This window comes from Schistocerca piceifrons, chromosome 5 (assembly GCF_021461385.2).
Source record: "Schistocerca piceifrons isolate TAMUIC-IGC-003096 chromosome 5, iqSchPice1.1, whole genome shotgun sequence".
In the NCBI taxonomy this organism is placed as follows: domain Eukaryota; kingdom Metazoa; phylum Arthropoda; class Insecta; order Orthoptera; family Acrididae; genus Schistocerca; species Schistocerca piceifrons.
This window is the reverse complement of record NC_060142.1, coordinates 526163370-526189692: the sequence shown is the minus strand read 5'-3', so window position 1 is coordinate 526189692 and position 26323 is coordinate 526163370.

The window sequence follows — 26323 nt, the reverse complement described above, 5'->3', positions numbered from 1 at the left end:
CTAGTATGCTTTCAGAAGAAAACTATGTTGCATTACTTACTGAATGCCTATCGCAGATATAGCCACTAACACAAGTAACGGAATTTTGAGTCGACGGTCATCCTCAAGTCCAGAATACAATCCTTTCATTGCTGAATGCAGTCTTCAACTAATAAAGTTCCTTTGGAAAGTTCTGCCTCCTACCGGGACTTCTAAAAATCTATTTCTGTCATTTATTGGACCACACCTGCCATCAAGGAAATCTCATTAACTATGAAGGAATTTAGTCCGTCACAACATCACTCCATTTAGGACGGTTGTGGAACTTCTGACCAGTAAATCTCCAGGCTAGACGAAAGTCCGGGTAACGGAAACCACCACGAGAACCCACACGTGCGGCCGGGAATGATATGTTACGGTACCTCTTGCTGTGTCAACTTGCTCGGAAGCAGCATACCTTCAGCGAAATGTATGCACTGGTTCTGTCGTGCATCTTTCGAACAATTTTACAACTGCTCCAGGAGTCGTAGTGTTCACAAAAGCTGTCTCTTGGACTATCGCGACAGCTGGTTTGCATACCAGATGTCCCGCAGTGGCCGTCCCGCCCACAGCAGTGCGGAAACTGGGCAGTTTATAGTAGAGTCGGTAACAACTATATCGAACCACCAAACAGTGCAGGAATATAATCTTCAAAAGCGTCTCCCACCTTAGGTTACAGAAAGACTTCCCTCATGCATTGGCCCGAAGGAAAAAAATTAGCCAGTATCTAGATATTCCCGATGCACACTATGAACATCCGAAGCTCTAACATCTACCCACCTGGTGATCTTTGAATCAGACAGGCATTCGTGTTACACGTGGGTCATAAATACAGACTGGTTGTGTACAACCCCGAGCAGTTCGACCTTATTGGCTGATGAAATTGTCTTCTTCTGAGTCATAGAATCTCTGCTGCTCTACACTTTACACGAGCGATTTTCTGGTTAAAATGTTCTACCCTAAGTGGGTGCACCTCTCGTGGCTGCGTGTAAATCAGCAGCCAACCACGTTTCGAGTGTGACTATGATGACTGTGATCTACAGACTAGGCAGAGCGTGATGTCCTACATTTCCGAGGTCACTGCACACGGCACATTTTGCAGAAATATGGAACTTAGGCGGCGTCTGCTAACATGCGAAGTCAGGTCTTGATATTTTTCCTACTAGTGTTCACATACAAGACAAACGAAATCTCTGAAACCAAAACGATATTCAAGTTTTATAGAGAAAAACGTACACTATGCATAAATCAAAATGTGAATATATAAACTTGTTTTAATAAAAATTACTTCAAGAGTGAGGCAGTCAGTCTCATTAGAAAAGATTAATAATTATCTTAGCACATTGGACTCGCATCCCGGAGGCGACGGTTCTAACCCGCGTCCGGCCATCCTGATTTAGGTTTCCCGTGATTTCCATGAATCGCTTCAGGCAGATGCCGCGATGGCTCCTTTGAAAGGGCACGGCCGACTTCCTTCCTCATCCTAATCCGATAAGACCGATGACCTCGCTGCTTGGTCCCCTCCCGCAAATCAACAAACCAACCAATAATTTTCAGTGTAATTTGGCACTCAGCAAAAAAACAAGATAGAAAGCATAAAGTAAAAAGACACCATTTATTGTGCTCTAGATGTTGTGTGACGCCTGCAAGTACAGTACATGTTTTTTCGAGCAGATAAATGTATAAGTCCAGAATTGTTTGAATGACACTTCAAGTATTCTTTCAATTATTAGGTGTGTAGTGACTTTAACACTACGAATTTTGACTTGGCCATTAACAAACTGTCGTATGTACATGGAAGATGGAGGGGCAACATATGAAAAGAAAGGGAAGGGCTATTGATGTCAGCTCAATTATGACTCTGCTGCGGTGAGTGTAAATGTGTGCCTGACGGGGATTCGAACCCGGGATCCCCACCCTCCTCCACCTCCCCCCACCTCTCTTCAATTTATATACAATGTATCACAGCTGCGGATTCCATGTGATGTCGGTTTCTTCGCAAATATCTGAAAAGACCGACATCATATAGTCCTATATCTGCTTTAGCACGATGGGCAAGAGATACGCCTTCTTCAATGCGGATACACGATTTCCTCTGACCTCATGCGGGAATCTCACAGTAGAGAGCATGGAAGACATGGACAGGGATTGGGGATAGCTGACACTGGGTGGGAATGTGGGGCGGCCGAGATGGTCCGCGCAGCTGCAGCTAACACGCCATGCCGTTGGCGCCGTCGTTAACACAACCGTCTACTAAGCAGGAGGTCCCCAATTTGAATCCCGGTCCCGCACACGTTTTCACTCGCCGCAGCTAATACCGCATGACAGCTGACATCAACAGTTCGTTCCCTCTCTTTTCCTTTCTCCCCGCCCACCTTCAATTTACATATAATGTATCACAACTGCGGATTCCGAGTGGTGTCTGTCGTTTCGGAAATTTCCTAACAGACGACACTCATTCATATAAACTCTCTTATTATTGTTTGTTAATACATTTCGTTGCTGTACAGGATGCCCGGGCTAGAAGTATACAAAATCATTTGCTTGCATTTCAGTACCTACTAAAGTTTATAACTTTATCTTCCAACACTTACGCAGGACCTCCAACATTCTTATGTATGTCGACCCAGTTCAGTGTTACCACCCACCGTTTGTATCTCAACAGATATCGAAACACGTTCACAAGCATGACAGGTTTTATGGCTATTGATGCATAGATCCGTTGTCTGCGACCTACCTGATCTCGAGCCCCTCCCCTGTTAACAACGTGCTTGGTAAACAGATAAATAAATAGATTTTTTTCGTAAAAGGTAAAGTCGCTCGCAACCTCACTTTCATGTTCCGGCTCCAAACTGCACAGGAGACAGCTGTTCCAATACACGCTAGTTTGTCTCTGACGCGTGAACGAAAACGACCACACGAGCTTCAGTACAGGAGTAAAACACGTGGGGCTTAGCAGTAGATCCAATTGTCTCGGGTAGTCAACTGAGACAAGAAAATCGATCATATAAAAGAGTCTGCAGACCTGCAAATTCCAGTGAAGTGCACGAGATAAAAGCGGATTACACGAGGAAGATTTGTGTGTAAGAACTGTGGGACCCGTTGAATGGAATGACCAGCATACAAGATGAACCAAGAATGTGGGAAGTATTGAAAAACAGGAGATCGGCGACACATGATGTAACAAACTTTGGGATGAGGTAATTAACTTAGTGAAGGCCTCTCATCTTGGAATAGGAATAAAATAAGTGGATGAACGAGGAAAGCAAAACAGATAATTTCTCATCAGAAGAATTCTGCTGGCACCAAACAGTATCTTAGCTCCAAGAAGAAATGTCTGAGAACGCATGTCTGGAGCACAGCACTATATGGATGTTCTACATCTACATCTACATTTATACTCCGCAAGCCATCCAACGGTGTGTGGCGGAGGGCACTTTACGTGCCACTGTCATTACCTCCCTTTCCTGTTCCAGCCGCGTATGGTTCGCGGGAAGAACGACTGCCGGAAAGCCTCCGTGCGCGCTCGGATCTCTCTAATTTTACATTCGTGATCTCCTTGGGAGGTATAAGTAGGGGGAAGCAATATATTCGATACCTCATCCAGAAATACACCCTCTCGAAACCTGGCGAGCAAGCTACACCGCGATGCAGAGCGCCTCTCTTGCAGAGTCTGCCACTTGAGTTTGTTAAACATCTCCGTAACGCTGTCACGGTTACCAAATAACCCTGTGACGAAACGTGCCGCTTTTCTTTGGATCTTCTCTATCTCCTCCGTCAACCCGATCTGGTACGGATGTTAACGATGAACTGTCGTGAAACCGGAAGAGAAGTGAATCGAAGCGCCTGGGATATTATTGTGTAGAAGAATGCTCATTTATGAGTAGAGTGATAAGACACGAGGTTTTCCGCATAACCGGCGGAGAAATTTAAATGCGGAAAACAATGAGTACGAGTACCAGGGCTTTCCAGAAAGTAATGCACCGCATTTTTTCTCAGCCGAAAACAATGCTACAAATGCGAAACCTTACGTAAGTATTATCAGAAGTCTCCTGAGAGACCGCGCCAAGTTTCCGTCACTTCCGGCGTCTAGCGAAGCTGCAGGACATTTTCAAAATGGCGTCTGTAGGTGATGTACGTTACAAGCAACGTGCCGTAATTGAATTTCTCACTGCAGAGAAAGAAACAGTGGGGAATATTCACAAACACTTGTGGAAAGTCTGTGGAGCATGTGCTGCCGACAGAACTACAGTTAGTCGCTGGGCACGGAGGGTGAGGTCATCGGAAGACGGTTCGGCGTAGCTCCAAGATTTGCAGCGGTCGGGGAGACCATTTACAGTTGTCACACCTGACATGTTGCAGCGAACTGATGTTCTCACATTCAGAAAGGATGTCATTCGAGGAACATGAGAAGAAGATGAGAAGGTGATTCACAAAGTGAAGCACTGGCTCCGCCACTAGGACAAGGATTGGTACCGACAGGGCATACACGCCCTTGTTTTGCGCTGGAGAAAGACCATAGAACGGGATGGAGATTACGTGGAAAAATAGGGTGTGTACTAAATCACTATTCTTTCGTGTGTGTGCCGGCCGAAGTGGCCCAGCGGCTATAGGCGCTTCAGTATGGAACCGCGCGATCGCTGCAGTCGCAGGTTCGAATCCTGCCTCGGGCATGGATGTGTGTGATGTCCTTAGGTTAGTTAGGTTTAAGTAGTTCTAAGTTCTAGGGGACTGATGACCTCAGCTGTTAAGTCCCATAGTGCTCAGAGCCATATGAACCTTTCGTGTGTGTAATTCTCATTATGTTCAATAAAGAATCGTTGAAGAAAAAAATTCGCTGTATTACTTTCTGGGCAACATTCGTAGAGGGGACTGGATGGTGGAAATGTCATAGAGACATCAAGGAATATCTTCCATTATGCTAGAGATTGTCGTAAAGCACAAAAATTGTAGGACAACAAAGAGATTAGAATCAATATAACAAAGAATTGAGAACGTTTGTTGTTGTTGCTACTACAAGATGTGCTTGACACAATTTACGAAATCGTGGCGAGTAGGATTAAAAAGTCAGATGACCGAATGTTCAAAATATTTTATGCAGTGCTACTGAAGTAAGAACACGTTAAATGTTTGAGAGTGTTGTTTCATGTCTCCTTAAGTGATTTTACGTAGTTCATGAAAAGTAAAGTATAAATTATTTCGTATGTACTAAAGGAGTGTGACGTAATGTGCCTTGTACAGCAACAGTACTACGATCCGATGACAGCAGATCTCGTAAGCCTTTGACTAGATACCGTTACGTCTACTACATATAAGAGAAGGAAAGAATTCATTTTAGCAAAATTTTTAGTGTGAACCGGAAAGCTTAAAAATAATCTACCAATTAGAAAAGTATTTGTGAAGCCACTATTAATTGAAAATGCTTCTGTGGAGGGAACTTGCGATTTTCTAAAACTGTTGAACAGAAGCTAAGTGACATCACACCAGTCTCAGAAAGGTAACATTAATGTTACCTTGTTCCGTAGAATTCATCATGCGAAACTGTAATTATGTACAATCCTATGTGCAAGTGACATCGTTCTTTATAGTCCCTCTATCTGCTGCTGACCACTACGGTGACGCAAACATTGTGAAAGTAGCTGAAGATAAATAAATGCCGTTCATTTCAAAACAACTCTAATATTTGTAGTAGCAAAGTAAATATTTCATTTTAACATCCTACGCAGCGCACGTAAACACGAGTTGAAGCCCGCAAACGAATGAGTGAGAATATTTTTCAACCTTAATTTCTTTCGCTAACTAGTTGTCGGCCGCAGAAACGTAATATTTGACTACGTACACCTACAATTACAACGTATGTAACTATACTGTAACAGACGAAGGCGAAAATTCTCCTCTACAGATAAATGTCGGAATCGACGATATTTCGATTTCCCTTAGATGTATGGTTTAAAATAATATTGTTTGAAGTTGGTTTAAAATAATGAGGGGGCAATATTTTTCAGGCGTTTGTAGTTGACTTTCGGTTCGTTAACGAATCCGTCCTACCGGTGGTTACTATTACAATATACCTAACTATATTACAACAGAAATGAGGCAACGAAACCAAATTCTTTATTCATAAGGGAAATACCAATCAAATTTTTTACTAGCGCAAGGCAGCAAAGAAAGCTTGCTCCAAAGAAAGCATACTTAAATACGTCTTTCTTTTGTTTGATCCATCAACATCTGTACTCTGTAACCAATTTTTTGGCGTGTTGTGGATACATGATGTGTCATTTCAGTTTCCCCAGTTTCTTGTTCCACTAGCGAAAAGTGCTCGGGACGAATGTTCATCCATTAATCTCCATGAGTGCTTGTATCTTTCTGATACCACTTTATTATGGGTGATGGGAAATTTTTGACGGTTGTTAACAGTGATTATTTACCTTTCACGGTTCCACTTACTTTTACACCCGATTGGACTCCTACGAATCTCAGTGTGTGCGTGCCTTAACAACAATGAGCAAATTCCACCAGGTAGTTGGTAAATAAAAAGGGTCAGACTCCTTGATCTCGATCTCGGCGTGCACATCCTCCCACCGACACACACACACACACACACACACACACACACACACACACACATATATATATATATATATATATATATATATATATATATATATATGTGTGTGTGTGTGTGTGTGTGTGTGTGTGTGTGTGTGTGTGTGTGTGCTGGCGATTGCATGCGACCACACAGTAATGTAAAACACTTCTCCTCTAACGTCGGCCATTGAAACTGTGTGAGCCTCTGCGTTATGCTTTTGCGTTTACTGTACGAACCTATGATGAAACGCGCTACTCTTCTTCGGAATTTTTCTGTTTCCTCTGAGAACTATGTCTCGTAACGGTTCTCTACAGACAAGGCAGAATGAATAAATGTTTTGTACGTCACATCTCTCGTGGGTGGGTTTTAATATCTGGGTATTCTTTCATGACTGGCATCTACAGTACCCATCCTACGAGTAGTTTTATGTGGTCGTCCCACTTTAAATCGTTCCATAGGCGTGTTCTTAGGTATTTTATGACATTCCAGCAAATCATCAACTAACGAGTTTCTAGCTGTTTATGAGCACTACTTTACGTTTCTGTTTGTCAGCTGCGAATCCCTGCACCAAACTTCCATTCTCTGTAGATTCTGTAGGTTTTCACGCACTTCGCTAGATTTTCCCGGCGCTGAAACTTGTCTAAATACAACACTATCTTTCAGTAACAGTCTCATGTGGATTCATAGGTTATCAATTATGTTACTAGTTATTCTGTTGGTCCATGGTGGTTTGAATGGCAACCTCAAGGACGTCACCGTGTGACTTGAACAACGCAACATTTTTTCATTGACCTAAGCAAAGCTTCGCGCAACAGAAATGATTCGCAGTTAAACCTGAGTAACTAATCAGATGTTATAAGCTACAAGATATGAAGCACGGGGCATATTAGAGAATGACAGACGACAGAGCACATGGAAATCATGAACAACTGTTTATATGTTAAAGTTGTAAAATGGAACAGTTATTTGTTACCTACATTCATAACCAGCTAACAAGTCGCAGTTTCCCCCCCCCCCCCCCCCCAACCCTCATCTGCACTGGAGCGAAAAGGAAAGTGTAACAATGAAACGTGACTAGCGGATAAGTAGGAAAAGAGCTATCTTGCTGTTTTACTTACGCGTAAATTGTTACGACGCGTCAGTCGGCTAAAGAGGCGCGTGATCTCAGAATGGGGGAATGAGCAGACTCCCTGATGTTATCTGGGAGGTCAACTGCCGCGCCTCCTCTGGAATTTTCGCCGTTACAAACTCTCACTGCGTAGGGCGCTTTCGACACGAATCCGACATTGAGCGTAGCTTTCACTCGACCAGTTAATCAGCGTGACAGATAAATGGTTTCCATGCACGATGAATAATGTGGTTGCTGTACCTAAAAGACTTGAGAAGTGGTTTATCTAAGAAGTGTAAACAAAGAAGTAAGTATGGTTCAAATGGCTCTAAGCACTATGGAACTTAACACCTGAGGTCATGAGTCCAACAGACTTAGGACTACTTAAACCTAACTAACCTAAGGACATCACACACATCCATGCCTGAGGCAGGATTCGAAACTGCGACCGTAGCAGCAGCGGCGTTCCTGACTGAAGCGCCTAGAACCGCTCGGCCACAGTGACCTCTGTAGTAGTGGACATAAAGTAACGATACTCGTGAAACTTCCTGGTAAACTAAATCTGTCTGCCAGACCGATTCTCGAATTTAGCATCTCTGCCTTTTTCGGACAAGTCCTGTACCAACTGGTCTACCCATGCACAATTCACGCCCCGTTCTCAGCTCTGATTCTACCAGTACCCTCCTACCTTCCAAACTTCACGGAAGCTCTAGTGCGAAACTTGCAAAGCACTTCATAGAACACATGCCGCCGCCAAAGGCAGGGGTGCCGAGTACGAGTCTCGGTCCGGCACACAGTTTCAATTTGCTAGGAACTTTCATTGTAACTCCGACTCAGTAAAGAAAATGGAGTTTATGTTGCTAAAATTTGCCAAAATCCTAAGAGTTTCATCTAAAAATAGATAAGAAGAAAACAAACACTATGGTAGTAGGGAAGACTAAAGAAAATGGTAAGGTTAATATCAAACTAGAAGATGATGATCTAGAGCAGGTTGAGAACTTCTGTTATTTGGGGAACACAATCACTGACGACAATAAATGTATCACAGATATAAAGAGAAGAATAGCCTTGGCAAAGAAAGCTTTCCAAAATAAAAGGAATTTACTAGGAAACAATCGTATAAGCCTAGAAAGTAGGAAAAAGTTTGCCAAAACTTATGTCTGGAGCGTCTTAACATACGGATGTGAGGCGTGGATTCTGGGAAAGGCACAGAAAAAGCGACTGGAAGCAGTGGACATGTGGATATGGATAAGAATGACGAAAACAAGCTGGGTAGATAGAAAAAGTAATGAACAGGTCTTAAGACAAGTGAATGAGAACAGAACGCTGCTAAATTATATACGAAGATGGAAATCAAAAATGATAGAGCACATAATGAGACACAACCAGTTCCTAACGAATGTATTTGAAGGAAAAGTTTTAGGGAAAAACCAAGAGGCATTCCAAGAGCAACGTATTTTAATAACACGAAAGAAGATATGGGGATAAAATCGTATGACAATGGAGTGAGGGATGTGGTTAAATCGGCAAGGCATAACCTTTAGTTTATGATTATTATGATGAGGAACTTCCATATCAACCGACTCTCTGCTCTCAGTGAAAATCTTCTGCAAACGATGCTCATATGTACAGCTAAATTCGGCAACCAGCCTTATGGTGTGTGACAGAGAGCGTTTTGTTTACCACTGACATTCCGCGCTCTTTCTATTCCAATCACGAATATTTCAGGGGATGGACGATTGTTACCCCCCCATGAACCATGGACCTTGCCGTTGGTGGGGAGGCTTGCGTGCCTCAGCGATACAGATAGCCGTACCGTAGGTGCAACCACAACGGAGGGGTATCTGTTGAGAGGCCAGACAAACGTGTGGTTCCTGAAGAGGGGCAGCAGCCTTTTCAGTAGTTGCAAGGGCAACAGTCTGGATGATTGACTGATCTGGCCTTGTAACAATAATCAAAACGGCCTTGCTGTGCTGGTACTGCGAACGGCTGAAAGCAAGGGGAAACTACAGCCGTAATTTTTCCCGAGGGCATGCAGCTTTACTGTATGATTACATGATGATGGCGTCCTCTTGGGTAAAATATTCCGGAGGTAAAATAGTCCCCCATTCGGATCTCCGGGCGGGGACTACTCAGGAGGATGTCGTTACCAGGAGAAAGAAAACTGGCGTTGTACGGATCGGAGCGTGGAATGTCAGATCCCTTAATCGGGCAGGTAGGTTAGAAAATTTAAAAAGGGAAATGGATAGGTTGAAGTTAGATATAGTGGGAATTAGTGAAGTTCGGTGGCAGGAGGAACAAGACTTCTGGTCAGGTGACTACAGGGTTATAAACACAAAATCAAATAGGGGTAATGCAGGAGTAGGTTTAATAATGAATAGGAAAATAGGAATGCGGGTAAGCTACTACAAACAGCATAGTGAACGAATTATTGTGGCCAAGATAGATACGAAGCCCACACCTACTACAGTAGTACAAGTTTATATGCCAACTAGCTCTGCAGATGACGAAGAAATTGAAGAAATGTATGATGAAATAAAAGAAATTATTCAGATTGTGAAGGGAGACGAAAATTTAATAGTCATGGGTGACTGGAATTCGAGTGTAGGAAAAGGGAGAGAAGGAAACATAGTAGGTGAATATGGATTGGGGGACAGAAATGAAAGAGGAAGCCGCCTGGTAGAATTTTGCACAGAGCACAACATAATCATAACTAACACTTGGTTTAAGAATCATGAAAGAAGGTTGTATACATGGAAGAACCCTGGAGATACTAAAAGGTATCAGATAGATTATATAATGGTAAGACAGAGATTTAGGAACCAGGTTTTAAATTGTAAGACATTTCCAGGGGCAGATGTGGACTCTGACCACAATCTATTGGTTATGACCTGTAGATTAAAACTGAAGAAACTGCAAAAAGGTGGGAATTTAAGGAGATGGGACCTGGATAAACTAAAAGAACCAGAGGTTGTACTGAGATTCAGGGAGAGCATAAGGGAGCAATTGACAGGAATGGGGGAAATAAATACAGTAGAAGAAGAATGGGTAGCTTTGAGGGATGAAGTAGTGAAGGCAGCAGAGGATCAAGTAGGTATAAAGACGAGGGCTAGTAGAAATCCTTGGGTAACAGAAGAAATATTGAATTTAATTGATGAAAGGAGAAAATATAAAAATGCAGTAAGTGAAACAGGCAAAAAGGAATACAAACGTCTCAAAAATGAGATCGACAGGAAGTGCAAAATGGCTAAGCAGGAATGGCTAGAGGACAAATGTAAGGATGTAGAGGCCTATCTCGCTAGGGGTAAGATAGATACCGCCTACAGGAAAATTAAAGAGACTTTTGGAGATAAGAGAACGACTTGTATGAATATCAAGAGTTCAGATGGAAACCCAGTTCTAAGCAAAGAAGGGAAAGCAGAAAGGTGGAAGGAGTATATAGAGGGTCTATACAAGGGCGATGTACTTGAGGACAATATTATGGAAATGGAAAAGGATGTAGATGAAGATGAAATTGGAGATACGATACTGCGTGAAGAGTTTGACAGAGCACTGAAAGACCTGAGTCGAAACAAGGCCCCCGGAGTAGACAACATTCCATTGGAACTACTGACGGCCGTGGGAGAGCCAGTCCTGACAAAACTCTACCATCTGGTGAGCAAGATGTATGAAACAGGCGAAATACCCTCAGACTTCAAGAAGAATATAATAATTCCAATCCCAAAGAAAGCAGGTGTTGACAGATGTGAAAATTACCGAACTATCAGCTTAATAAGTCACAGCTGCAAAATACTAACACGAATTCTTTACAGACGAATGGAAAAACTAGTAGAAGCCAACCTCGGGGAAGATCAGTTTGGATTCCGTAGAAACACTGGAACACGTGAGGCAATACTGACCTTACGACTTATCTTAGAAGAAAGATTAAGGAAAGGCAAACCTACGTTTCTAGCATTTGTAGACTTAGAGAAAGCTTTTGACAATGTTGACTGGAATACTCTCTTTCAAATTCTAAAGGTGGCAGGGGTAAAATACAGGGAGCGAAAAGCTATTTACAATTTGTACAGAAACCAGATGGCAGTTATAAGAGTCGAAGGACATGAAAGGGAAGCAGTGGTTGGGAAGGGAGTAAGACAGGGTTGTAGCCTGTCCCCGATGTTGTTCAATCTGTATATTGAGCAAGCAGTAAAGGAAACAAAAGAAAAATTCGGAGTAGGTATTAAAATTCATGGAGAAGAAATAAAAACTTTGAGGTTCGCCGATGACATTGTAATTCTGTCAGAGACAGCAAAGGACTTGGAAGAGCAGTTGAATGGAATGGACAGTGTCTTGAAAGGAGGATATAAGATGAACATCAACAAAAGCAAAACAAGGATAATGGAATGTAGTCTAATTAAGTCGGGTGATGCTGAGGGAATTAGATTAGGAAATGAGGCACTTAAAGTAGTAAAGGAGTTTTGCTATTTGGGGAGCAAAATAACTGATGATGGTCGAAGTAGAGAGGATATAAAATGTAGGCTGGCAATGGCAAGGAAAGCGTTTCTGAAGAAGAGAAATTTGTTAACATCCAGTATTGATTTAAGTGTCAGGAAGTCATTTCTGAAAGTATTCGTATGGAGTGTAGCCATGTATGGAAGTGAAACATGGACGATAAATAGTTTGGACAAGAAGAGAATAGAAGCTTTCGAAATGTGGTGCTACAGAAGAATGCTGAAGATTAGATGGGTAGATCACATAACTAATGAGGAAGTATTGAGTAGGATTGGGGAGAAGAGAAGTTTGTGGCACAACTTGACCAGAAGAAGGGATCGGTTGGTAGGACATGTTCTGAGGCATCAAGGGATCACCAATTTAGTATTAGAGGGCAGCGTGGAGGGTAAAAATCGTAGAGGGAGACCAAGAGATGAATACACTAAGCAGATTCAGAAGGATGTAGGTTGCAGTAGGTACTGGGAGATGAAAAAGCTTGCACAGGATAGAGTAGCATGGAGAGCTGCATCAAACCATGCTCAGGACTGAAGACCACAACAACAACAACAACGGACGATTGTTGATATGCCTACGTGAGAGCTCGAATGTCAGTAAAATTTTCCCTCCCTGATCTTTTCGCTAGACATACGTAGGTGGAATCAAAATAATGGTTGACTTTTCTAGAGTCATACGCTCTCTGAATTTTAATCTATAATCCAAATCGTGATGCAGAATGTGGGAGCAAATGCCACTCGAGTTGGGTGAACATCACCAAAACTCTTTCGCTTTTATTAAATGAACTTATAATCAAATGCACTGTTTGGATGTTCTACGATCATCAAAAAAAACTTTTGCATCACCTCTGTTTCGAGAGTTCCGGAACCTGTACAGAAAATTGGAATAGACATCAACATAAACATCATTTCCGCCCTTTTTATTGCTCATGAAAACCACACATTGCATGTTGTACCACCATACTGCAAGACCTTCAGAAGTGGTGGTCCAGATTGATATACACACCAGAAACCAGTAGCACGTCTTTTTGCAGTGATGCATGCCTGTTTTCGTCGTGGCATACTATCCACTAGTTCATCAAGGCACTGTTGGTCCAGACTGTCCCACTCCTCAACAGCGATTCGGCGTAGATCTCTCACAGTTGTTGGTGGGTCACGTCTTCCATAAACTGCCCCTTTCAATCTATCCCAGGCACGTTCTATAGGCAACACTAGTCTAGCGATGTCGTTATCCTGCAGGAAGTTATTCACAAGATGTGCACGTTGGGGGCGCGAATTGTCGTCCATGATGACGAATGCCTTGCCTATATGCTGCCGATATTGTAACATTATCGGTCAGAGGACGGCATTCACGTATCGTACAGCAGTTACGGTACCTTCCATGACCACCAGCGGCGTACGTTGGCCCCACATGATGCCACCTCAAAACAGTAGGGAACCTCACCTCGCTGCACTCCCTGGACAGTGTGTCTAAGGCGTTCAGCCTGACCGGGTTGAGTCGAAACACGTCTCCGACGATTGTCAGGTTGACGGCATGTGCGACACTGATCGGTAAAGAGAACGTGATGCGAACTCTCAGCGATCCATTCGGCATGTTCTTGGGCCCATCTGTACCGCGCTGCATTGTGTCCTGGTTGCAAAGATGGTCCTCGCCATGGACGTCGGCAGTGAAGTTACGGATCATGCAGCCTATTGCACGCAGTCTGAGTCGTAACACACGTCCTGTGGCTGCACGAAAAGCACTATTCAACGTGGTGGTGTTACTGTCAGGGTTCCTCCGAGCCATAATCCGTAGGTGCGGTCATGCATTGCAGCAGTAGCCCTTGGGTTGCCTGAGCGAGGCATGTCATCGACAGTTCCTGTCTCTCTGTATTCCTCCATGTCCGAACAACTCACTCCGAGACGCCTGGACACTTCGTCTGTTGAGAGGCCTTCCCGGCACAAAGTAACAATGCTGACGCGATTGAACTGCGACACTGACCGTCTAGGCATGATTGAACACGAGCCGTGTATCGTGGAATGACGTCCGCCCCTAGCAGATGCTACTAACGAAAACGAACAATATGAGATTTAAAAAAAATGGTAAGACGACCGTTCGCCATAAGCGAGAAATCCGGGTTTGAGTTTTCGCTGTTGACATTTCGTTATAGAGCTGGTGGTTGGCCGTATTCTCAACTGCGAGTACATTTCACGTACTGCGTAACGCCTTAGTAGCCGCAGCGGCTGCATCGTAATTCCGCACAACAAAGGCGCTGCCACACCGTTGTCATATTGTATAGTAAGCCTCATGCAACTTCCGACGTGAGCCATCACATTGTTTGTATACGTTATGAAAAGTAATGCTTTCACGTTTGCAGATGTCTCTCTGTTGGAAGTGACACACTGTGTTCTGTTTGCTACAAACTCTACAGTGCAATCTCACAGTAGATCTGACTTCCCGTACGTTCGTGTTCTGTTCATTAGGAGGCAGTGTGGAACTGTGTCAAACGCCTTCTGGAAGTCAAGGATCATGACATCAACTTGGGCAGCTGCATCTACTGTTTTCTGCATCTCACAGACGAACAGAGCGAGCAGGGTCACACACCATCATTGTTTCCGGAACCCGTGTATATCCCTCCTGAGGTTGTTTGCGTGCTTCATAAATGCCAAAATTTACAAAATATTCTCCAGAATCCTCAACAGACCGACGTCACAAATCTAGATCCCTAATTTTGTGCATCTCTTCGACGACCATTGCAGAAAAGGTAATGACTTATGCTACTTTGCCATCATTATTACTAATTTCCTGCGATCTTCTTGATATTACCTTTTCTCCATTACGTATCATTATGGCAGGTTGGCAGTCTCTTCACTCCATCATCGAGTAAGATAGCACAGTGCTTAAGACACCGAAATCGAGTACAGGAGGAGCCGTGCTTAACGAAACGAGCGGCCATTCATATTTAGGCTTCCCTAAACCACTCAAGGCGTTTGGTAGGATGGTTTTTCTGAAAAGGACGTGGTTGGTACCTTCCTCGTCCCTCTGCGGCTCCACCTTGTACGACGCCCCCAGTGAACTAGTCAACGGAGACAAGGTGAGAGCGGTTCTAGTTCCTTCAGTCCAGAACCGCACTGCTGCTACAGTCGCAAGTTCGAATCCTGCCTCGGGTATGAATGTGTGTGATGTCCTTAGGTTAGTTTGGTTTAAGTAGTTCTAAGTTGTAGGGGACTGATTGCCTCAGAAGTTAAGTCCCATAGCGCTCAGAGCCATTTGAGCCATTTTTTTAGTGATATACACAAACCTTCCACCTGGATCAGTCCATTAGAGAAAACTGTATCAAAATCCCTACACGCAATAAATTCCAAGGAATAACGTACACTTATTAGCATAAATGGGAAAAGAATACAGATGCTTACGTTTGCGGGCTGCACAGCTGTGACAGCTCCAGGTGAAAGATATCTGCGAACAATCTTATGAATTGTGCAAATGGAACTAAAGGAATAGTGCGTAATAGAAATTAACTCAAAACAGACAGAAATACTCGTGTGCACCCAGGAACAAGCAGAAATAAACATAACTAGAGGAAATAACTCGAAACAAATTAATAAAAATGTATTTAGGAAGTAAGATACTGGAATATGCGAAGATGACAGACAAGAAGGAATTAGAGAAGCAAAGGCTTTGTTCATGATTAAAAGTAAAATTTTTAGTTTAAACGACATAAATATCGAAGTGAAGAAAACGTGGTTAAGAGCTGCTTTTGGAGCATGGCACACTATAGTCGTGACACATGGACAACCAGCAAAAATGAAGCATTTGATATATAATGCTGGAGATCATGTCAAAGATAAAGTGGACAGATAAAAACACAGGAATTCTTACAAAAAACTGGCGAAGAAAGGTCATTTAAGAGAATAACGCAACGAAGAACCGAGCGGATTAGCCTTATAATATCACGTAGCCATTTCCTTGTAAATATCTTGGGAGGTACATTGTACGGCAAAGTAGCCCGAGGGAGGCAACGAATAGCATTAAAAAGAAATTATACATAGTTCAGTGGGCTCCTATTATTCAGAAATGAAGAAAGTAGCTTTTAATAGGTGGTGATCTGACACCCAAATGAAAGATTCTGCAATGAATTTTCAGACTGCAGCAGAGCTTGCTCTGGTTTGAAACTCCATGGCAGATAACACTGTTTGCTGGCCGGGTGTCCTACCTGGGACCTCTGCCTTTCACAGGTAAATGCTCTACTCTACTGGCGGAAGTGGAGTTCTGAGGACTTGCAGTGAGTCGTTCTTCTACAGCTCAGTAGGTAGGGCATTTGCCAGCTAAATGTAAAAGGTCGCAGGTTCGAACTCCAGCCCTCCCATAGTCTTATCTACCAGGAAGTTTCAAACGGAAAATTGATCTTGAAGGAAGAGCGAAGGAACAGCCCTTTGACCTATTCGTATAGTGTGACGCGCACCGTGTTAATTTGTGGGACAGAGAAGTGAATCGAATTGAATCTGCCCTGCCGCATAACGACTGTGGTGCACCGGCTGGTATGAGTCTGCTGTTTAGGCAGTCGCCCACGCTTGGCCGTGGAAAAGCTGGGTTGGCACCCAAATTATACCTCAACGAATACGGTATCCCAACAGTTAAAATACGATGACACATACAACAAAAGCCTCCATGACTTACAGATAGAAGGCCCAGATGATTTCTCTCCCGTAGGTTACCTTGACGACCCTGGCACCAGGAATGATATCAGGCAACAGTTACATAATAAAACAAAATTTTCCAAAATCTGATAAAATAAAACACTGAAACGCTTAAAGGTGTAGTCAGACGTATCTTACAAGAAGGGGATGTGTGTGTGTGTGTGTGTGTGTGTGTGTGTGTGTGTGTGTGTGTGTGTGTGTGTGTGTGTGCTTTGCGTGTGTGACTGTGTGTGTGTTTAGTAAAAATGATGACTTTGACTTGCTCAATATGTGCAGTGTAGCTACCTTAGACCCCAGGATTGATATGTGCCTCATTCATAGCAACGTTCTGATTTACTAGAGGCGGAATGGCTCCTACAGGTCTGGATTCTGTGTGCTAATGGAGGACGTGGCAGTGCCATCTTCAACTGAATGTGTTGCTGTACATCTTGCATTCCTGAACGTCTGACGCTAATTAATATTTTATAGCTTTTGAAAAACTGACAATGTGTTAAACACCGATAGGTGTGTGTGTGTGTTGAAAATAGCTGAGGGCACAAGAGAGGCAATTCTGTTGCTACGCTAAATAATGGAAGCGAGGCAAATCAGGAAATGTTCATAGGATTGTTCGATCTAGAAAAAAGCGCCCGACAATGTAAAAAGGTGAAAGACGTATGAAATGCTGGAAAAAATAGGAGTATGGTATAGGGAAAGATGGGTAAAACAAAATATGTACAATAACAAAGAGAGAAAATAAGAACATAAAACCAAGAACTATGTGTACGGATTAAAAAGGTAAGGCAGGAATACAGTCTTTCACCCATGACGTTCAGTCTATATATCGAGGAAAAAAATGATGGAAGTTAAAGAAAGACTTAAGAATGGTGTTAAAACTTAAAGTGAAACTGTATCAATATTCAGTGGCATTCGCTGGTGGCATTGCTAACCTCGGTGAAACTGAAAATAGATTACCGTCATTACTAAATGTAATGGGCAGTCTACTAAGCACAGAATGTAGATTGAGAGTAAAGCTAACGAAAACAAAAGTAATGAGGAGTAGCAGAAATGAGATTAGGTATAAATTTAACATCAAAATTGGGGCCACGAAGTAGGCGAACATATTATGCTACCTTCGAGACAAGTAACGTGTGACGGACGAAACAAGCATGAAATAAACATCAGACTAAGACAGCGAAGAGGGCATTTCTAGCTAATGGAAATTCAAACATTCGCCTAAATGTGAGGAAGAAATTTCTGAGATGTGCGAGCACAGTACTGTATGGAAATGAATCACGGGCTGTCAGGAGGCCGGGAAAGAAGATAGAGGAAGAGTTTGAGATGTGTTACAAAAACGTAGTTGAAGGGTGAACTGATAAGGAATCAGGAGTGACTCCGCAGGATCGGTGAGGAGAGGAACGTTCGGGAAACATTGCCAAGAAGGAGGACTTGGGTTACGTCAGGGAATAATTTTCCTGGCAGTGGGGGGAGCTGTTGAGTGTGAAAGCTCTCGGGGAAGACGAAGACTGGAATGGACCCAACAGATGGAGGACGTAGGGCGTAGGGCGCAAGTTAGTTCAGTCAACGAAGGAAAATTAGGGAAAAAAGTCGTGTAGCCGCAAGTTTTCGCACAGTGGTAGGCAAGAGTGTGCTAAACAATTTACTTAAAGTTATGGCTGATCAAGTGTAAATGTTGGAGTGTGTGTGGGGGGGGGGCGGAGAGGATCGTTTAAAGATCACTCCTTTATATATTACTCGAATAACTCGGAAACCGCAGCTCCTAGCGAAAATATTTCCCAGCACAAAGTTAAACTAAAATAACTTTCCAACAAAAAATAGGTCGTACTTATATTTCTCTAGGACTAATAGTTCCCGCATTGCAGGAGATGGAAGAAACGCATATCATTAAAAAATATATGGTTTTGACGGTACAAAATTAAAGTTTATACCTAAATGAAGTGGGTAAAAATCAAATGTTAAACATGTGTACCACATCTAAGTGCAACAGAGCGTATTAAGGAATACACGGCTTTCCGGGGGTGTAAAAGCGTGGAAGGGGGAAGGTGTGTGCGAGAGAAGTGTGAGGGTAGGTGGAGGGCCGGACTGAGACCTTGCAGTTCCCTACCTCACCTTCATAGCTCTGTAATCTGGAGTTCGAGCAAGTAACTGCCCATTCTGTCTACCTCAATATGTCACAAGAAGCAATTACGGTCATGGTGTTTCACAAATATATACAGGCCCTCTAGAGCGCACTTTATGAACCACTGACGATGCAGTGGGCAGAAATGCCCGGAGAGTATTTATTTTGCAAAAAAAAAAATGGTTCAAATGGCTCTGAGCACTATGGGACTTAACTTCTGAGGTCATCAGTCCCCTAGAACTTACAACTACTTAGACCTAACTAACCTAAGGACATCGCACACTTCCATGCCCGAGGCAGGATTGGAACCTGCGACCGTAGCATTCGCGCGGTTCCAGACTGTAGCACCCAGAACCGCTCGGCCATTCCGGCCGGCATTTATTTTGCACAAAATGCGTTAATTCTACATGGAATGCTGATATGAGTAACTAATAACACTAACAGAACAAACGTATAGAGTGACAATTGTAGAACTATATGAAGAGAACCGTAAATTAGTGAAACTACGGCTTGTACACGCTTTATTCAACATGTGAACGTCACTACAGATATTCTGATTTAGGTTACGACATGTTCGTTACGTCTGCCATCATAGGCAATGATGTGCAGCAGACGAATAGCGAAATTCTGCATGACCCCCTGAAGTGTCAAAACATCGATGCTGTCGATGACCTCTTGAACGGCTGTTTTCAACTCAGAAAAGGTTATTGCTGTACATCTTTAATATAGCCCCACAGAAAAGAGCCTCATGTGTTCAGATCCGGAGAATATGGCGACCAATCGATGCCCATACCAGTGGTCTCTGGGTAACCCAGCTCCGTTTGGCCTCGCGGAGTGGCCGCGTGGTTAGAGGCGCCATGCCAGTGATTGCGCGGCCCCTCCCCCCCCCCCCTCCCCCCCCTCCCCCCGGAAGTTCGAGTCTTCCCTCGGGAATGTGTGTGTGTGTGTGTGTGTGTGTGTGTGTGTGTGTGTGTGTGTGTGTGTGTGTGTGTGTGTGCGCGGGTGTGTGTGTTTGTGTGTTCGTAGCATAAGTTAGTTTAAGTAGTGTTTAACTCTAGGGACTGATGAACTCAGCAGTTTGGTCCCATAGGAATTCACACACATTTGAATTCACACACATTTTGAGCTCCGTTTTGCATGGAGCACGTCTTTTTCTAAATCAGGATCTCTTTCTTCCAAAACGTACCGTTTGGTAGTCCAGGTGCCATCAAGGAATATCGCACCGATTATTCTGTGACTAGGAATTGCACACCACACAGTCACCCGTTGAGGATGAAGAGACTTCTCGAAGCGAAATGCGGGTTCGCAGTCCTCCAAATGCAAAAATTTTGCTTATTGGCGAACCCAAACAAATGAAAGTGGGCTTCGTCGTTTAGCCAAGCTCATGCGCATACTAATTCCCATCATGCCCAGCGTCCAACGGCGCAGTTTGAACCTCCTAATGCAAACCGTTCAGAAGTTGTGACGATTAAATTTCGTAAAGTTCGAAAATTGTTGCCCTGCATATGGTGTAAATCTGCTTAAATCTCTGCACAATGTTCTACAGTGCTAGAGGGGAGATTGAATCTTGGTCATCCTGTGCGATAGCTGTAGTGTTCCTCCGGAAAAAGTAGCATTCCCCATCATAAGCGGTTTTCGCTTCTCAGTTTACGGCCATACTATATCTCAGCTTCTATCCTGTTCTCTCATGTGAGTAGACAAAATAACTTCGTTCTGCTTGTGTTTATTGAATGAATCTATTTTTAGTTTATTTAGTGGGTACTTATTTGCACTTGTCGAGTAAGCTGTAAAGCAAAAAGGTTCAACAGATCTATGTCAACACTTAAGAGTCCGCTCGAAGTGTAACACCCTGTCAATATCTAATCAACAATGTCGTTTTCATTACCTCCACTATCATTGCTTCGAATACTTTTCACAGCATGAGGTGTATCAAATTCATCGCCCCAGCTATATTTGTATCATTATTAGGTCAACTACGTATTATAAAACTTGAGATGTTTCAACAGTGCATTACGGCAGACTACTCTTGTAGACTTGAACACGATCAGTCCCACTCTATCGGGCATACACACACTCATCTTGAAAGATATACTGTGGATGTGTGGAAAACGGCTCCACTCGGCGCAGCGCACTCTACTCGTGCCAGCAGTTTCTGAATGGAAAAGTGATTCAGTTAATGACGAGAGAAGTGCAGTAACTTTTTGGACAATCATTAATTCGCCAGCAACAGTCTGTAACACAAATACAACTGTTTACGAAACACTGTCCACGATAGACAGCATCAAGGTGCCTCTTATGCCAATCCCATCCCTTTCACGCCAACACTAAGACAATTGACAACAAATTAAGCACAAAGAAACGTATTTTACGTAAAAATTTACTTAGAAACAGCACGTAACAAGTCGTTCAATAAACAAAATAAAACCACTATACATAACGAGTTCAGTGCAGCTACTTTGCCTTTTCACATCAGAGAAAAGAACTGAAAATACTGGGAAGACACAGCCTGTCTGTAAACTGGAAGTCTCTTTTACACTTAGATGCTGTACACGCATTCAGTATTTGTTTTTAACCTGCTTGATTTAATGATAAACATTAATTTTTCCCTGATGAAAAATGTTCCTGTTGTAACACAAAAAGGCGAATATGTCCTAGGCAGAGTTAGCTACGTGAAAGAAGCTTTACAGCTTGTCTGGCAGCTTCTAAGATATGTAAATGAAAACATATTGTCATTTTCGCGCTTTTTAATTCATAATATTAGTATCCATGTCATCTAGTGTAATGCATCGTGTCAAGTAAAGTAACATAATACATGAACTCATGTCATATAACAGGATACAGACCATTATGTCGTCCAACATAGCATTTCTGATGTCGTGCGATATGAAACAACGTGTCATTAAAGTTTAGGGTTCATGCATCCCAACTCTGGTGTACTTCCTGTTACAGATGCACCCAAATTCTGGGATACTTCCTATTGTAGATGCATCCCACTCCACAGAAGCACATAAATGAGTGTCTATTTGTTCTTACATTCCTCACCATACATGTATCACGGGTTGGGTCTAAGAGAGCTCACTGCGCTGGGGAAGTAGGGTTGGGAGACGGCTGATCCGGTTCAGGTCTCTTTTATTGTCTTTCGTTCCATTTTACAAAACAACAGGACGGCCACTACTTAGATGTATTTGTCCGCCTTCTAACAAAATTTGAGCCGATTCCCACAAGTCTGAAACATAGAAGTGGCTCGTATAAGAAACGTCCAAAAAACATGTCTTTTGCACTTAAAATTGGAATGAAGCATATTTTTGGAAGAGAGTTTTCAGTTTTACGTTATTCACTGTAAACAGTTTTCGCGCATTCAATTCACGTAAGAATGATTTTGACGTGCTGCGCTTAGCTAAGGATAAATCATCGCATCTGGACAACGGATAAAGTTTCTTATATAAGAAAATTACATTTTGATTTTATTCACTAATCTACTTCGCGCCGGCCAGGGTGGCCGAGCGGTTCTAAGCGCTACAGTCTGGAACCGCGCGACCGCTATGGTCGCAGGTTCGAATCCTGCCTCGGGCATGGATGTGTGTGATGTCCTTAGGTTAGTTAGGTTTAATTAGTTCTAAGTTCTAGGGGACTGATGACCGTAGAAGTTACGTCCCATAGTGCTCAGAGCCATTTTTCTACTTCGCGTGCAAAGTCTGAACCGAGTAGTACGCGTTTAAAGGACGGAAGTTGCACGCATCAAAAGACTCTTAGAAAAAAGTGTTTTGTCCTCGTAGAGCGCAAAAAGCAAGATTTTTTTCGAACGGTTAAAACTGATCTTAGGCCAATGTCCGATACACCGGTGGACGAAGTTGGAACCGTCAGTTTCGCTCCAGTCCGGAGTTAATTTGAGTCACAGTTTCGCACGTAAAATCCGAACGGTGCAGATATAAATGGTGTCATTAACTAAGTATTAACTGCAGCCCAATTAAAAGTCTTTTGCAAAAGGAGTTAATCGATTCGAACAATTTGTCTGGGCATCACGTCATTCTAACCTTGGTTAATATACTGTAATATAGTTGGATAGGACTTCGAATGGCTATTCAAACGGCTGCTTGTACGGACGAAGCCAAAAACTTCTGACCCCATGTTCCTAGTTCAAATAGGAACAGAGCTTCCGAAAAAATATCTTTAATGATCCATGGTTTTTCAACCCCTGAAATGCAGAAAACAAGTCTTAGAAAAACAATTTAAAGTGAACTGTTTGATAGGACATTTACTGTAATTTAATTTTTTACTGGGAAACAATTTCACTAGTAGTCGCGATTTTCGAGTTATTAGAGAAAACGTAAAAAAAATGTGGTTAAATTCCCTCTCCCCTACTCTAACGCTCATACCGTACCGCTCAGGGATTTTGGTGTGTTGTTCAGTATACTCCTTCCCAGTACCGGGCAGAAAGTTTCGTCTAGAGGACTTTTTTCCCCCCTAATCGATCTTTTGCTGTTCTCAAGGGAAGGTGCTGGCTTAAGAGAAAAGTTTGACGGACTGCATCAAACCAGTTAGCAGGCTGATGACCGGAAGTTTTGGACACTGCCGTGTACAGTGGTCTACTCGTCTGCTCTGATCTGCACAGGCGGACGCGGCTGCCCAGTCAGTGGCGGTTGCCTGCTCGGCTGTCGCGTCACGCGGGTGGTGACGTACGGTTCAAGTCGGTGTCCGCAGGGGCGGTGCTGGGTGGCGAGGTGTGACGGCGTGGCGCTCATAGCGCTTGCAAGCGGAGTCGCCGGCAAACGGCTGGCGGGAGACGGCGCGCCCATGCCGACGCCGCCGACGCCGCCTCTGGCCTTGGCTGACCCGGGCCGGGGCAACTGACCCCAAACCGCGGCAGCCACGCCGCACCGCAGGGACTCCCCAACGGCCACTGGGGCACCCGCTGCGGTAACCACTTTGCGGCTGCTCACGTTTCAAACCTCAGAGGGGATGCGGACACGAAACGGTTCACTCAATTTGCTCACCTTTCGTGGTATTGTAATACATACTACGATGTAATGAATGCTGCTCTAGTAGAGTTCCCCTCTCAAGCATTTTTGGAATAACGAGCTTCGATGTTTTTATTTATTTATTTATTTATTTTTTTTTTACGAATCTGTTGAACACTGTACAGGAATACTGGACACCGAGCAGCGGCATTATACAGGGTGACTTAGTTTCCCCTACCTAAGAGCTTTATGCAACCCGCAACGCCTTCAAAAACCACGTGCAAGATTTTCATATTCTGTAGCTCACTATGTGCAATCCAAAATCCTAAAAAAAACTACAAAAAAGGTAAAAAATAGAATAGTACCCTTTTCTAGGATATTTGATGTAGTTAAATTTTGTACTGGTATACATTTTCGCTGGAGGCTAAAGTTTTCGAGTTTTCAAGAAAAACTCATTTGAAGGTTACTTTTGTACTTTCTTCTTGAATAATTCGAAAATTACGGCCGATAGACAAAACGTATACCTGTACGAAATTTAACAACAACAAATTTCTTAAAAATGGGTTCTGTTATTTAATATTGTCGGACCAATAGTTTCTGCATAACGAGCAAGAGAATATGAAAAACTTCAATGTGGTATTTGAAGGTGTTGCTGCTTAATAAAACATATAGGTAAGGCCAGCTTAAACACCCTGTACATCGTAGCCAGCGGTGTCCTCTTACTGCATTTTTATCCTTCACCAAAAATTTGTTTCTTCACAAAAGGTGATGACGATAGAGGTAAGTGTAGTAATGCATAAATTCACTGTATAGTAAGTAATTCTGAAGATAAGAACTTGTACTTTTCGATGCATCCTGTTACTCAAAACAGGTGTAGTCTGGTATGCCTTCACTGTGATACTCGCATTAAAACATCGATAAGTAACCAATCATTTCTTCGCTATTCTCTTATGGTATTCAACAGGCTCCTAAAATTTTAAACCATGATTCTTCGAAAAATCTTGTGAAGTCCAGCGTACTAGAGCTGCATTTTTACATGTAAGTATGTACAACATCCGTGCATAAGATAAGCAAACTCGATTACTTGTTGAGAGTGTCCTCTCGTTGCGAAAAAGGAAAGTCCACTGGCCTTGTCGTGTCATTTTAAAGCTATTAGGCTGCTATCAGTTGTAATAAATATTATTTCTTACGCACTTGTTAGAGTAAACTGACTGTTGGAAAAGAGAAAAAAAATCACAATATTCTAAGTGACAAATATTTCTCGTAATGAATGGTTTGTTTAGCTCTAACTAGTTCAGATCTAAGCCCGTCTTTAGGCGGGAACGTAATTGCCAAGCGGATTCTATATTCCTATCTAAGCAGTCTAAATACGGTGTTTGTGAAAATTAAAACGATTTTGATACACTTATTTTTTACGATCAATTGCACATTTTTTGTACAGTATGACGAGCTTCGATCTATCAACTTCAGCTCTGAACATGTAACTGAATGTCAATTGCACATTTTTTGTACAGTATGACGAGCTTCGATTTATCAACTTCAGCTCTGAACATGTAACTGAATGGATACTGTCTATGATTTTACAAATAGCAGAAAAGCTTTTTACGTAAATGTCGAATTTTTATAGGAACCTCCGCCAACAACCGGTTGTGTGTGTATCAAAACATGTCAGAATAGTGTAGTTTGCAGCTGTCGCCCATGTTTTAAATAGGTAACTCGAAAAGGGAGCGGAGAGGTGGGAAAAGGGGGTGGGGGAAGGGAAGAGGAGCCAGGTGAATTGAGAGAGGGGAAAGAATGCAGAAGGGGGAGCAGAGTTATATCACGAACTTCGTGCATTTACATTCAGTAAAACGTTATAGTAACTTACACCAAATTTATGAAAAGTAAAGATATCACACAACTAAAAAGATAAATTCGACATTTAAGTATAATACTTAACTACTTTTTGTAAAACAATGGACAGTGTAGTTCTGATCTCACTGGATCATCTTTAAGCCTAAAACCAAAGTAAAACCAAATATAGATTTGGTCATACTGTGGGAAAAAAACTGCAACTACAACTAAAAAATGAACGACATATATTGAAATTTTTTGCGTGGCAAAACACTTATTATTCTCTTGCGGTGAATATGGCGGATGAGGTATTACTGATATAATCATACAAAATTTCTGAATAACAGACCTGGAAAGACCCTTTAAAAGGAACAAATGTCCTAAAACAGCATTTTCGATTGGTAATAGCTAACCAGCGTGGTGAAGCGTCTGTATGCAACAGCCAACAGTGGGCGATGAAATAAACTTTCACTAATTCCCACTTTCCATCAGCCGATTACTATCTGTTACTGCATAACGTTTTCACCAGCCTGGAAA